The sequence below is a fragment of the Brassica napus genome, chromosome C5 (assembly GCF_020379485.1).
Source record: "Brassica napus cultivar Da-Ae chromosome C5, Da-Ae, whole genome shotgun sequence".
Classification (NCBI taxonomy): Eukaryota; Viridiplantae; Streptophyta; class Magnoliopsida; order Brassicales; family Brassicaceae; genus Brassica; species Brassica napus.
This window is the reverse complement of record NC_063448.1, coordinates 17,758,913-17,774,939: the sequence shown is the minus strand read 5'-3', so window position 1 is coordinate 17,774,939 and position 16,027 is coordinate 17,758,913. Positions and strand designations below refer to the sequence as shown.

Genomic DNA, 16,027 nt, shown 5'->3' with positions numbered 1-16,027 from the left:
CACAGTCTCTGATTGGAAGGACAAGTGGGAGATCTACGGGTATGAGGAAAAGTCCACTGAGCTCACGACGGATGTGTGGGATGGCTTCATCGCCTATTGGGAGCACCCCTCTTCGATCAAAAAGGCCAATTCGTGCTCGGCTTCTCGAAGGACGAAGGATAAAGATGGTCATTTGCCCATGTTTCACAGAACCAGACAAAAACCTCATGTAGGAGTCCGTCTAGAAGCTGTAATTTTTGTTTTAAATATATATTTTAAAATATTCAATTAATATAATTTATAATATTTAATTTAATTTTTTTTTTGGAGTTCGAGAAGACGGGAGTCTTACCTTCTCTGTCTGACCTATTCAAGATGACTCACGCCACATCCGACGGAGTTTTTGTGGATCCTGCATCTGAGAAACTCTTCCAAACAGTGGCTGGTCGGATTGAAGAACGGGAGACGCAACTAACCCAGGAGTCTCCCGATGGATTACCAGTCACATTGTCCACCGAAGAGGTCGACAGAATCTTCGAAGAGGTACAACTTAAAATTTTTGTTTACATTATTTTAAATATTTTAACATAATTACTATATTAATATATGTTTTGATTTTATAGGTGGCTCCTAAAAAGAAGGGACGGATAGTCGGTATAGGCTCTGTTAACGAAGTTGCAAGGGCAACTTCGTCATATCGTCATACACTTCGAGACGGGATGAAGAGACTGCTCAGATGAAGGCTCGAATGGATAGCCAGCTGGTTCGTTTAAACTCTCTTGAGGATTTGCTAGACGTGATGGCCGTGGGAAACCCGGTTATGCAGAGAATGTTGAGTGAGAGACGAGCCGCTCTTGGAATGCCACCACGAGATCCCCAAGAGTCCGATCCAACCCGTCAACAGCCGAGCAACCCCACCAACTACTTCGAGAATATGTAGTTTTTTTTATTTTTCTGTTTGTATTATGAATTTAAATATTATTGTATGACTTTTTAAAATATGTTTTTCAATTTCATATTTCATTTTAAAATTTAAATTATTTTAAATTCTGAATATTAAATATAAATAAAATTTATTATATACTAATTAATAATAATATAATAAGAAATGATGTAAACTCCTCGTAAACATTACATGGAGTTTACATCGAATGTTTACGAGTGATTAACATCGAAATATTTACGAGGGATTTACATCGAAATGTTTACGAGTGATTTACAACGAAAGTATTTACGTGTGCTTTACATCGAAATAATTACATGGGCTTTACGACGAAAGCTTATGTGTCGTTTACGACGAATCCTTTCCCTGCGCTTTACGAGGAATATATTTCGTTGTAAACGTAACGAGTTTCTTACGACAAAACCTCCGTTATGACGGACGTTTAACAACGAAACGTCTTTCGACGTTAATTCGTCGTAACACCCCGTTTACGACGAATTTACAACGAATACTGCCCTAGTAAAAAATATGTTTTCTTGTAGTGAGAAACCTTTTAATTTTAGATCCAGTCATTATAAAAGCCATACCTGCAAAAAAAAAAAAAAATTTAAAATCCATTATATAATTTTCATTTAGATGTAAGATATATAAAAGATTATCATTACAAATAAATATCTCTCCCATCATAAACCTTTTCAACTCTTAAAACAACTATTTTATAGTCACAATATTTCTCAAACTCCTTTCAGATCTAATAATACTAATAATTTTTTTTTTTGTCAACAACATTACAGACTCCTATGGACTCTGTAAACCGCACCAGGAGATATTGATCCATGTGAACGATGAAAGACAGTTGTTTCCTAACACTGCGTGCTAGATTATCCGCCTTTGTATTTTGCGCCCTTGGTACATTTATAATCTCTGATCGTGCGAAGCTCTCTTTCAGACTCTTGATATCTTCCAAATAACTTGCAAAAGCTGGTCATTCTTCTGGTTCTGAAACCATCTTCACCAATTGAATAATACTAATAATTAATTGTTACTGTTTTAGATTATTTTGACTTAATACATGAGTTCCACGTAAATAATCCATTCACTTTGCAAATGAGAAAAATCAGCAACATTATGAAAATAACCAAGAAGCTGAAATTTTATTTATTTATTTGTTATAGACCAAAGATTAAAACACTCATATTTTTACATCAAACATATATTATACATATTTTCTCAAAAACATAGATTACACATATAAAAAAAACTGTAAGCATCCTAAACAAATATAGTTTAATTTACCATCATAGTGATGATATACATATTATTTCTATATATCCCGTAGGAAGTTGATATGGTAAGAACTCAACTTTTATAGGAAGTACAATATTTGTTTAGCATCTTTGTATTGATTCTTTGTTGTTTGTGTATCAATTTTTATTAAAAAAATACAACACTAATAGTTGATGTATATATTTTATATGGATTTTTCCATGAACTTCAAACCATCAATTTGTTTTTCCATTAACTGTATACATCAACTCTTTAAGTATCATTATTGTAAGTATAAATATTATGAAGTTTTTGAGTAATGTTAAATTTTATAACAATAATTTTGGATCTAAATTTTATATAATCCAAAGATCAAATAATTTTTTTAAAAAATATTATAAATTTATTTTCAAAATCAATAGACTTTAACGAAAAACACCTATATAATTGCCATGAAATCCTACCACCTAGTTTTAATATATTTTAGTAATATTTACAATCTAAAATTGTATAACTGATATTGTATCTTTGATATGAATTTTTATAAGAGTAAATTCTTAAAATACATTAATATTATTTTATTTTTATTATATCAAATTTGTACTTTGCTTCAAAAAAATGATAAAATGATTTTAATGTTGAAAGATGTAAAAATGTTTAATTACTTTTCTTTAAATTTCTTCTGTTTTAAATATTTTTTTTCACATTTACCTTTTTATCACCAAAATTGTATCATATTGTTGGATGTGTTTAATAATAAATTTCAGAATAGAAATTTTATTCCTTATTTTATTTTAATTTGATGATCAACCAATCAAATTATAACGATTTTTTAAAGCAACTAATTGATTATCATGATTTATTATCAATCTTTTAATTAGTTAATATAAATTAATATGTATATTATTGGGTTATTGGCAACTAACATTAATTACTTTTGTAGTTTTCTTTTTTGAACATAATTAAAATAAATAAAAATTAAAAGTCATCTAATCTACCAATGAAATTATAACAAGTTTTTCAAACTTTTTATATGAGTGACACCTAAGCAAAAATCATTTAAGTGACTTCTCAATTAATATGTAGTAGTATTTTGTATTAATTGATACATCATTTGATAAGATGTAGCTGCCAATATTATTATTTTGTTAAATAATGTCCAACATTTCTAAACGCGTTTTTAGCAAAAAAAAAAAAAAAAAAAACATTTCTAAACGAGTCCACTGATCATTGCTTTGTCTTGTATACTCTAGATATTCAATAGGAAAAAGGGACGATAATATATATCTGCATAGCCACTAAATGATAATCTTTCCACGTCTAGCGGTTATCGTGAAAGTCAAGTTTGGTTCAGGTATAACTTTCTTCTTTAATGGGTTTCAACGATTTTGCCCATGTTGTGGAAATAATTTAAGCCAAATGAATTCCGTTTATAAAGTTTGTAGTAGGTGGAACTAAGCAAATACATCGTCAAAATGGTATGTGATCTTGATCTCTACCATCCCACCGTCCCAACAAGGCTACACTCAGTCCTCGGTTTCTAGGGAAGTTGAGATTCTGATATCTCAAGAAACTTCAAGCACAAAACTAATGCAGAAGAAGATTGCTCAAAATAAGAATCTGTTTGGCACAAAATATGGAAAGTAATATATTTGATGCAAAACCCACCTCATGCAAGCCTGGTTTTGAGGAGCTTAAATTCACATAGTTTTTTGTACAACTTCCCAGGAAAAAAAAACTAGAAATTGTCTGCATCAAGAAACATCATCTCATTTCATATAATACCTCAAGATCTTTAGTTATGTTGACTCTCTTCAACAGGTAACTAAACCAATTCTTTAGAAAATCGCAAAGTCTCTTCACAAGCTGAGAGAGTATGCGTGTCTTCTAAACTGACTAGGTTTGGAAGAGCTTGAAATCCCATGACGACTGTCTTCAAGAGTTTCAGGAACCGTTGCCGTGGGTAAACAAAAGAGAGGTTTAGGTGGAACCTTGAGAGCCTCTAGATCCCCCTCTAACATCTCTATGACTTTGATCATTGGTGGACGGTCAGATGGATTGGTCTGAATACACCATAGACCAACCAAAACCATTTTCTTGGCAATTCTCTCTTCTTCTTTGGTTATCTGATCTCCAAAAATCCTCATGACTTCTCCCCTCCCAAAATCCTTATAAATCCAATCTGGAAAGTACATTGAACTATTGTTGGATCCAAAATTTTCTATATTCTTTGCTCCAATCATCTCAAGGACCACCATACCATAACTATACACATCTGACTTATGCGAAACTCCTCCAAAATTATTCGAAAAAACTTCAGGGGCAATGTATCCGACCGTCGCTCTAGCGTCTAGCATTGACATGACGCTCTCTTTATTCTTGCAAAGCTTAGCAAGACCAAAATCCGAAATCTTGGGACAAAGATCCTTGTCCATTAGTATGTTTTGGGGTTTTATATCGAAATGCACAATCCTGGATACACAACGGTTGTGTAAATACTCCAGGCCGCGAGAGATACCAACCGCAATGTCATATAACCTTTCCCATTCTATCTTCCTTGACATATTCTCGAAGATAAACTTGTCAAGGGACCCATTAGGCATGAACTCATATACTATAGCTCTCTAGCTCCCTTCATAGCAGAAGCCAAGTAGAGAGACAATATTTACATGAGATGTTCTACTCATGCTGGCTACTTCGTTGATAAACACTTCTCCAGTTCCCTTTCCTTCCTTTAAGATCTTCACCGCAACATCTACGCCTCCATCTGGTAACTTCCCTTTGTAGACAGTTCCAAATCCTCCTTTCCCGAGAACGTGTGCAAATGAGTTAGTCATCTTCTTCACTTTTGCGTAACTATATCGTTTCAACATTACAACTGCTTCAACGCTCTCGGCATTCCAATCACTCCTAGCATTTTTTTCTCTCACTATTATCACGATCACAATAATGGCAATAATGATCATCACAGTTAAACCAGCTGAGACTCCTGCAAAAAAAAGATAAGAAGAATCAACATTTAAATTTTATGTATAGAAGAGTATTGCAAATGGATTGAACCTTAAGGTACCAAGTATGAGTTCTAATTTCCATGAAAATAACTCTGCAGAATAAAAAATATCAAACAAGCATTCTTATTAACCAAAAAGTCATAAGAGACATTTAGCAATGACAAAAAAAGAAGCAAAAATCAAACATGCATTCTTGGACAGTTGAGACTCTGAGGTAGATTCAAGAGTTCCATGTAGGTCGGTTTCACTTGACCACTTTTTAAAAGCAGCCTTTATGTCATAGAATTAGATGAAACTAAAGCAGCAAAACAGAACATCTCTCTTGTTTACCTAATCCAAGCTTTAACTTCACATCTTGGTAGTCCTCTACAACAAAAAAGAGGGAAATTGAATTATATTGTCATCTGCATATATGTTTCATTCATCATTCATGGTTCATTATGCATACCTTTGCTTCCTCCACGGCAGCGAAATTTTTCTTTGACCATCGTACATTCTCCTCCTCGTCTACGGCAGGCACGGCAGCCTCGAGGCAGGTTTATATGAAGAGAGAAAGTAGCATTAAGATTAAACTCGTTCTTGTTTCTTGAATTCACCCAGCTTACTGGAGTCTTGATAGCTGAACACCCTGAATTATCTTGCAAATCGGAGTAATACAAGCTGCTTCCTCCTTCTTTGCAATTGGCATAAGTGAAACCATTCTTCCTCCTACTGTTGTTGCATTTGTACAAAGTAGTCAAGTTGAGCCATGGAGAATCTGGAAGAGAGAAGTTTGACAAGTCAGTACATAATCCTGTTTCCAAGCTTTGGTTAAGCCTTGGGTCAGTGATGGTTATGGTGTTGGCTTGAGAGACGCTCGTCACTTTGTACCATATCCCTTTTTCCACTAGCTGTATCTCTGAAATCTGGTGATTAGTGCAGTTCAGCTTGAATAGACCGCACCGAGACGGCATGGTTGTGTTAAAGAAAGGGAACCTGAAGTCGAGGCTCCCACAAGAGAATGTTGAGGCACAATCTGCCATTTTCTTGCGCCTGGCTTCTGCGATGAGAAAAAAGAGGAAGAAGAAGACCAACACAGAGATAGTCTTCATTGGTGTTGTGATTCTTGATATCTAGATCTACAAAATATCAAGACTTATGTTCCATTTTCTGAAGAAACTAGATTATATATTTCTCCTCCTGCCCGTTTGTTGTATGGTCCTTCTTTGAATGTATTACGACAGGAGAGTTGACTTGTGCGGAAATTCAGACAGAACTGTAGAGGAAGAAGAGCATGGTTTATGAGGTTGCAAGAGAAGAAGATGAAGATATGTGGGGGCAGCTTTGAAAAAACTGTGCAATAGTCTTTGAAGCTTGCTGCTATATTGGAAAAAAAAGAACGTATGAGATTGGTTTTGACCGGAGACTCTGGCTGAATGGGAAACTTTCAATTCAATAGAAATTTGGGTTTACCTTTTGGTCGAAGTTGCATGTATAAGATTTGACCACACACCACTTATCTTAATATCTTCATGTCTTGTCAACCTCCTCTTGAGTCTTCCATTATTAAAGCGTTAGAAGCACTGAAAGTGAGACTCTATGGTTTTGTTTGCTCTTTAGAGGTCTTCTGAGTATGCTTTGCTTTAATATTTATGACCGGTTTAGGATATTACATAATGCATTGAAAAATCATGGAAAGTGATAGGATTAATCTTATATATTAAAACAGAAGTCACAACTTTAATTCATGTGTGATTTTTTTAAAAATGGACCTAATGGACATATTCGTAGAAAGTCATGTTACATTTAATCTCTAATCTTATCATTTAAATTTTGGGCCTACTATAAATTTTTATTGGACTATCAATAATTGGATTTAAACAATAGATGATTCATTGGATTTATAGATAATATAAATTAAATAGATATAATTTAATGTTGTGATACTATACTTCCATATGTTAAATATTTAAATATTTATCGATGTTAACTTTTAAAATTATAAAGACTTTTTTTAAATACAAAAAATCATATTATCTAACAATGATTAATCTTTACTACCTTAAACCAATGAAAACAAAATTTAAACTATATAGTTTATTTTAAAAATTAAACAAAAACTAAATATTTAATTATTTACTCGATAATATAAATCTATGAAGCAGAAAGTTTAATTTTTTAAAAACTTTCTAAATTTGTGAAATGTTACAATAATATATATAGTTACGATTTTAATAATGAAATAATAATCCGAAAATATATATATAGAAGAAGATACAAATACATGTGAAAGTTTGAAACAATCTATTCAATGAAAAAATATACCGTAAGCTTATTATGTTTTAAAAATTGATAGACACATATATATTATAATATACTAGTGGTTTTCCGGCGCTACGCGCCGGGTTCGTGTGTTTTATTTTGTAAAAAATAAAATTAATTTTATGGTATTAGTAAATAAAATATTTTCAAATATATGAAGATGAAAATATATTTAAAGAGAATGATAATTTTTTGATCCATTTGATAGTGGTTAGCGACCGTAGTGTATTACTTTGTTTTGAAGTTGCCTAGGTCAAAGAAGAATAGCATAAATAATTTTTAATTTTCTGTATTTTGTGTTATATTAGTAAACATTCGTTATATTAAAAATTATCTCTATTTTAAATTTGGTAAGATTTAAAATATACTAAATATATTATTTAAATATTTAATCAAATATTAACAAAACGGAAAATATAGAAATTTTTGTAATATTTTAGAATGTGTTGCTTGGTGCTCTCTCTTTATTCAGGTGTTGAAGTGGTGCATTGTGAAGAAAGTATTATATTTTATTAGTATAAACATTTATCCTCTCATGTCTCTAAATAAAATCAATTAATATTTTAAATCAACCAAATTATTTTAAATCAACCAACCTCTACTTATATAATGAATGAATATTTTCTCATTAAGTATATTTTAATTAAATAGGCAATCAAAATTTATAAACTTTAAAATGAAATGCTAAATTGTGGTTTTATATTTGTGTTGTTTGTTGTTGTTAATTTTTTGGATGTATATTTGTTGAGCAAACTTAAATCTGCGTAGTGGTTTCATATATAGTAGAAACTCTATAAATTAATATTCAAAAAATTAACAAATACTATAAATTAATAATTTTTACGATCCCAAATTAAACTATAACACCAATCGATAAGATAATACATTTTCTAAAAAAGTATATGTAGATATATGGTCTCATTAAAATTATAAATTAATAACATGCTATTTATGCTAATCATTTTAAATTACCAATTATGTATTATTGACCGCCGGACTATTTTAGATAAACATTTGGCAAAAATAATTAGATGTTAAGTAAAAGATTTTGTTCTCTAAGATGTCAGTTGACTATGAAGAAACTATAGTTATTTTATATTGTATACTTTTAATCTTGAACTGTATTAAGACAGTATTTTAAACCAAGGGGAATATATAAATATTGAAGATTTTGAAAAAATACTATTTACTTTTAGTAGGCAAAATTTATTATTTTCTGAACTTCAACTGTGATGATGTCTAAAGTTTTGCCCGAATGATTGATTGAAAAAACAAATGCAAGTTTGTTCAGTTATAAAAACTGAAGAACAAATACATATTGAGTATGAAGTTTTAGTAATATATATGACAACAAATCCGCTGATTGTCATGGTTCGAAAGTTATACAGAACATTTTCTTGAAAACGCATTTTCTTGAAAACGTTGATTAAGCATAAAATTAAATAAGCACCCTTATCGAAACCTTACTAAAATGAGAAGAATGTCTTTAACAACATTTTGCAGAATATTTTTTCAAAAAAGAAAAAAAAAAAACATTTTGCAGAATATTTATACGTAAGCACCCTTATACGAAGGAAAATGGTTGGTCTTCTAAAATTAAGTAAGCACCATATCGAAATTTTATTAAAATAAGAAGATTGTCTTTAACAACATTTTGCATAATATTTATACGTACTGGCAGGACGTAGGAAAATATGGTTGCACTGAGCTCACCTTGGATGTCTGACAATTTTAAAAGTAAAGTTGTGTAAATATAGCAGTTAGAATCGTAAACAAGAGTTACACGTAGAGGATTAGAACAAAACCAGGTAGCTGTCGTGGTTACAAAAGCGAATCTGCTCAATTGGTATCGGTTTTAGACGAATCCGTAACCAAACCAAAAGAACATGAACGTTTTCATAGCTACAAAATATCCACCTTAAGGTCATTAAAAATACAATTGAGACTAATAAACAGCTTCCGGCACACCTGTTAATAACATGAACATGAGGATCACTTGACGTTTCTCAAGTGGTGGGCATTCGAGAGAAGTGATCTAAAATGGCTTGTGAAGACTAATAAAGAGCTTCAGGTACAACACTGGGTAGTAGGTAATACTTTGTAAAAAGTAAAAAATGAGAAACAAACAAAACTCACAGCAAATGCATCCTATCAACGTTAGACTAAAGCAATCAGAGACTCACCACATACAACTAAACAATCTGAGTTTTCAATCTCCATGAAAAACGCTGAGCCAAAGATGTAGAGCAGCTCTTCAACGGTTTGTCTCACAATTTCTGTAGCAGTAACTCTAAAATGTCTACCCCAACCGGTTACTATATCAATCCCTGCAGGGCGGAACCTGAGACTAACATCTGCTTACGGAACCAAGCAAACGTCTTTTTTACAGTCCGTTTGACAATACATGGAGATTAAGCTAGTAGTTGCTGCTCTTCTCTCTTTATACATCATGGAAAATGCTTTTTTCTTCTGCAACTTCTTAAACAGATCCGACCTATTCTTTTAAGAAAACAGAGGAAGAACGCCAAGCATTTATTCCTTGGCACTGGAAGAAAACTAAGAAAGAAAACTCATTATATAGGTTGAAATTTCTTAGCTTGTACATGTTTAAGTATATCTTAGCTTGTACATGCTTAAGTATCTTAGGTCTTACCGGTCCTTGTCGTTGTTCAACGCAATCACGCAAAGCCAATCATGGAGATTGTACTTTCTCAAATATATCTGGTCAGATACTTGGAAGTTCCTCAAAATGAAAATCGTGATGTACCATTTGGAGAGGTTGGGAGCGGTGATGACGATAACGGTGATCTTGCCTTTGTCTCTCTCGCATAATGGAAACGGTGTCACTAAGAGTTCCGGCTTGGCGCCGACTTTGATTTGTTCCTGAAGAAACTTCTCAAGCGTGGAGAAATCCATGTTCGTATCATCAGCTGGTTTAGAGCAATCAATAACAAAAACCACTCACTTGACTTAACGGCCACTCCTCGAGCATGCACACGACAATTTGTAACTCTAGCTGAAATGCAAAAATTGTCAAGTTAGTGGAAGATTAGAGAAAATAGTATCCTAATTTCGATCCTGACATAATCTTAATATCACCGTTTAGTAGCAAATTTATTTAAAAATTACCAATTCTCTTGGTGACAATAGTTGTGATAAGAATATAAGATCTAGATACTCATCACTGTTTATTAGTTAAAGTGTTCGCTCCAAATTCAGGCATCAAATATGCTTGGCTCACACTCAATCTATAAAACAAAGAAGACAGAGAAAAGTTAGAAACCCAAGAACATCCATATCCATGCAAAGCTAAACAGCAAAAAAGAACTTTCTGCGTCTTTTTTTTTACTGGAAGACTTCTTTTTTTCTGAAAGACCAAGTTAACAACGGAAGACTGAAAACCTCAGAGGTTGTTATAAATCTGAGAATCATGCAAGCATACACTTCAAGTACCACCAGATACATATCATGAATTAGTATAAGTGATATTGCTTCCTTTTTATTTACTATTGCTAATAATACTTGCATAAAGTCTATAAGACAATCATGAGAGAACCAAAAGAAATAAACTTTACCATGAGATTAGTACGGAGGCATCATGAGCACTGAGCAGTAGAAGGCAAAGCTGAAAGCCTTTTTCAGATACCCTCATATCCTTCTGCTAACTCATTTAAAATCTTGGGTCTTTTGCAAATTTCTCTCCGTCTGCAGAATCTCCAAGGAATATACTCAAAGCCTCTTGTTCAGCTTCATCTTCCGTTTTTATTCTCTGAAGTCCCAACCCTTTCACCGCCTCTTCCCCTTACACCGTTTCCTTCAGCTTCACCGTGGGAAAGCTGGGTCCTTGCTCTTCTCCAGTCTCTTCTGGACTCAATTGGGGCGATGGAGTTTCATCCTTGGGTGGTTGAACTCGCGTCTGATGCAGCTGCGGAGGTTGAGGCCGATTTTATCAATCGTAATATCTGCATCAAGTAATACACTTTTGCCACTTCTGAACAACCTTCAGATGATGTCGGAATCCTCCGTTGAATCTTCCGCCACAGCAGCAACCGCCTGATTCTTATTTGCCAGAGACAACTTTATAGCTGAACTCTGATCCTTTGCCTTCGGGCCGCTTCACAAATCCACTAATCATTATTATCGTAACAAATATCAGAGATCATAAGAAAAAGAGTTCCAAGTTTGCCTTTAAAATAGAGAGGAGACGACGAGAAACTGTTATCAAATAAATTTTGGGAGGAGGATCGTCTACGGAAACAAACTTATTAGGGTATTTGGAAAGGCAAGAAATAGGATCAGAAAGAGAGATTAACAACGACGGGAGGTGATGAGTATGCCACGTGTCTGTAAAAGCCTCTTCTTCCATGCTGATGTGGCAGCAGGAGGTGAGAGAAAACTCTACTTTATGTATATAGATACCAATTTAGAATTGAAAATAAATATTTATATAAAAATAAATGAAAACAAAAACCCGCGCGGTTGCGCGGATTGAGATCTAGTTATATTTTAAAAATTGGTGATGATGTCTTGCTAGACACCAAAGAAGACAAGAGTCTGATCATGATATTATTAAGATAGAAATAGCGAGCAACTTGCGGAAAAGAGAATATCTTAAAAAAGACAGATCTGTTATGATTATAGCTCATAACCTATAGATTATGATTTGTAATATTTCTATTTATCTATGACGGTGTAATCTCCTATATAAGGAACCTCTATGTTATGAATAAAGATAGACTTTTCCATTACTTTTATAACATGTTATCAGCACGAAACTCTAAATCCCTAAGCTAATACCCAAATCGAAAAACCCTACAACCCTAACCCTAGCCAGCGATCCGACGAACCCCAAACCCCGACCGCGTTTCTTGTTCCCGCATCTGTTCCAGCTCGCGTCCCCGATCAGCTTCAGCCCAAGGCGTTCCTGATCCTAGTTCAGACGTTCGCGACCCGAGAGCAGCTCCAGCACGCGACCTCTTCCTCGTTCGCGACAGCATCAGACAGCTCGCGTCCCGTTCGTGTCCAGCTCGCGGCTTAACTCCTTTGGTGGTCCTATTCAACAATCATCTAAGGTTAAAAGGTAATTCAAAATCTAAGAACCCATAATCGAACATGGATTGATTGATAAAGAATGAAACCCTAAACCCTAATATTTATGAATCTAAACCATAGGGTAATAGATCAAAAATCCTAATTGAGTAAATCAAAGCTCTAAAAGTTCGATACCCCAAACCCTAAATCATGTTCCTACATGATTAAAACCCCAAATCGGGTTTTACAAGTTAAAATCCGATAAACCCTAACTCTATATCTATAAACCCTAAATAATATAAGTATCAGAATTAATTATACTATAATTATCAAATCACATATTAAAACTCTAATCGAATATTTTGAAATCAAAACTATTTTCGGTTTTGATCATTGAGGTTTTAAATCTGATTGAATCTGATGCTATGTTGCTAGAATTGTTTGACCGTTAAATTGATAGATTTAGTTTCTCATCCTACTTGGTTAATTGTTCATCTGATTTAAAATTGTTTAAACCGACCAGCCTGTTAAAACATTGATTGAATCCAATAGGTTGCTAACTTGCTTTGCTTATATAATCCGATAGGTTGATAGATTGATTGAGGTTTACTTGTTTAAAATCCGAATGATCTGATTGCATGATTCTTGAGGTTTAATATCATCTGCTAGGATTGATAGTTTTGTAATCTGATCTGTTTTAAATAGAAACCCCAAATAATCCGTATGATAGGTTATATTGATCTGATTTGGATGTCTTTGAGAATTGAGAATCCGTATGCTAGGTTGATAGATTCATGATAAAATCTAATGTCTTTCGGTTTAAGATTGTATGCTAAGTTCGATTAAATTGATTGATCTGATTATATGTTTTTGAGGTTTGATAAATTCAGATACTAGATAAATTATTTACACATGGTTTATGCTAAATACCAATCAGCCTTGAAACTGATTCATTGAAATTCATGCTTGAAATCTATATTCTAGTATTGCTAAAATCAGCCTTGAAACTGATTGAGTGATTAATAAATCTTTTTACTAGTCTTGCTAAAATCCATTGATTGTTAAACTCTAATTGCATGATTAATTGAATCCGTTTTTGCTAGTCTTGATAAACCATAATATTATGAGCACATAGAAATAGTATTGCTGAGACTTGCTAGAAATTGACTTGTTGATTAAATGTATTTAAGATTGATAGTCTCATTGTCCTCACAAGATTGAAATCCGAATTGATTGTTTTTAAGAGTAAGGCCGCATGAAAATTATACCTAAATATTGAGTGATCTATGATTTGAGATGTCAAAAATCAACCTGGATTTTGATGCCCTAAATCTCTCTGGAGATAATTATTTACAGTGGGCATTGGATACAAAAATTATCCTAAAGTAAAAAAAAAAGACATGGTGAATGTATCATAGAAGGCAATAATGCCAACGAGAAAGATTGATATAAGAAAATATTAATTATTAGCCATCATCTTATTAAGAGTCTCAAAGATCAGTATCTGACTATAGAGAATCCTCTAGACCTTTGGACATAGTTAAAAATCGAGATATGATCACCAAAGAACGGTGTTATTACCAAAGACCCTATTTGATTGGAGGAATCTCAGAATCCAGGACTATAAGTCAGTGGATGAGTCTATTGCTAGCTGGGCAAAATAATGGATTACTGATGAGAAATAGTGAATTGCGACCTCCTGGATTAACTCCATTACCTGATACCAATAAGGCCGCAGAAAAAAAAAGGTAACCACGTCCAGAATGATAGACCACACGGTCATGGCCGTGGAGGGTGGAAAGGACGTGGCCATGGCCACTATAACATATTTGGCCGTGGGAATCACTATGGCAGAGGCCGTGGGTATCAACCCAATTTGAGCCATGGTCAAGGCAGTGGCCGTGGTATATCCTTTAAACCACAAAGCTCAACCAAATCAGTGTGCCATAGATATGAAGGACTCCCAAACATTTTTGTGACCTCTATCCAAGAGAGTCTGAAAGGGAAGAATTCTGAAATCCACTTGGTCTACAAAGATGGTGAAAATAATTTCGAATATGATCAAGATGATCTTATGGAATATGAGACTTATGATTCTAAAAGAATCAAGTTGATAATCTGATTCCGACATCAAACTTGTGTGATTGCTTTGCTTGTATGCTTTCTCTGATTTTTATCTCCTTGAATTTATTTCTATTACATTGTCTGCTTAGATTAAATGAATGAATGATTTTTCTATATGAGTACACTGAAAAACGCCAATATAAGTACTAAAGCAGGTATCGCCAGTCTGAAAGAAGACTATGGCTAGGCTAATATAATATTGCCTAAAGGTATGCATCTAGAAATTAGTGATGCCTTATATTCACCCAGCTCTAAGAGCAAGAGCAGCCTATTGAGTTTTAAAGATATAAGAATAAATGGTTTCCATATTGAAACAATGGGCGAAGGAAACAAAGAGTTTTTTCAGATATATGTATAAAATCGTCGAAGGCCATAATAAGTCCTAAAGCCTATACATGCATTCTCTACTGACCTAGACTATGCATAGATTAGTATGATAGAGGCTAAAAGCCTGCAAAAATATACACTTTATGACACGACCGGATTGGCCATCTTGGTCCAAACATGAAGCAAAAATTGATATTCAAAAGGCACACATTAAAAGATAAGAAGAGTTATCCCAAAGAATTTCACGTGTGTAGCATGTACACAAGGGAAACTCATTAGGCCATCACCAGTAAAACGGCTATGAGCCCCTCTTTCATAATAAAGACTATATGTCTAGATAATACTGGTGAATACATGTCCCAAGCGTTTAAATGATTATGGTATATCCATGGGGGTAAGTGTGGACAATTCTGTGATACATGTCCATACCAAGAACGGCTAGGCCGAAATCTTTTAAAACGCAAATAGCTGATTGATATACCATAACTTATGAGGTCAAAACTCTCATTCACAGTTTCGGCCACACGAAATATACATGCACCTAAGTTAATACGCATCAGGCCATTTAGTGAGCATAGAGATCCCCTATCACAATTATTAACGAGTTAAGAGCCAGACATACCCCATCATAAGACATTTGGATGTGCTGTCTATGTACTAATTGCTCCACCAAAGAGAACTAAGATGGGACCTCAAAAGAAGGATGGGGATATATGTTTGATATGATTCTCCCACAATAATAAAGTACTTTGAGCCAACTATGGGTGATTATATTTGAGGCCAGGTACACGGATTATTTTAAGACCAGGAGAAGAAAAATAATAAAGCTGGTAAAAGAATGGTAAAAGAAATAAAATGGAATCAACCATCAATGTCTTGGCAAGATCCTCTGACTAAAGAATGTGAAATAGACGTCCAAAGATTATACATTTACAAAGCTAGCTAATCAAATGCCAGACACATTTGCTGACCCGAAAAAGAATGACTAAGTCATATATAAACCAGCTTGTAAAGCACCAACGAATTTGATGTCCAAGAAGAGACA

At 33.6% G+C, this 16,027-nt stretch overlaps 1 long non-coding RNA gene and 1 pseudogene across 2 annotated transcripts; both read right to left on the bottom strand.

Moving 5' to 3' along the window:
• Positions 1 to 3,811: 3,811 nt before the first annotated feature.
• LOC106397069 lies at positions 3,812 to 6,825 on the bottom strand (annotated as a pseudogene).
• Positions 6,826 to 9,399: 2,574 nt separating this feature from the next.
• Positions 9,400 to 11,802, bottom strand: LOC125587817. Of its 2 annotated transcripts, XR_007324195.1 has the most exons (4): positions 11,076 to 11,799; positions 10,630 to 10,748; positions 10,154 to 10,516; positions 9,400 to 10,056 (listed from the first exon to the last, which is right to left on the bottom strand). It is a non-coding gene; the product is annotated as an uncharacterized LOC125587817 (long non-coding RNA). The 2 variants fall into 2 exon arrangements; XR_007324194.1 differs by having other exon boundaries at positions 9,400 to 10,516; positions 11,076 to 11,802.
• Positions 11,803 to 16,027: the final 4,225 nt, after the last annotated feature.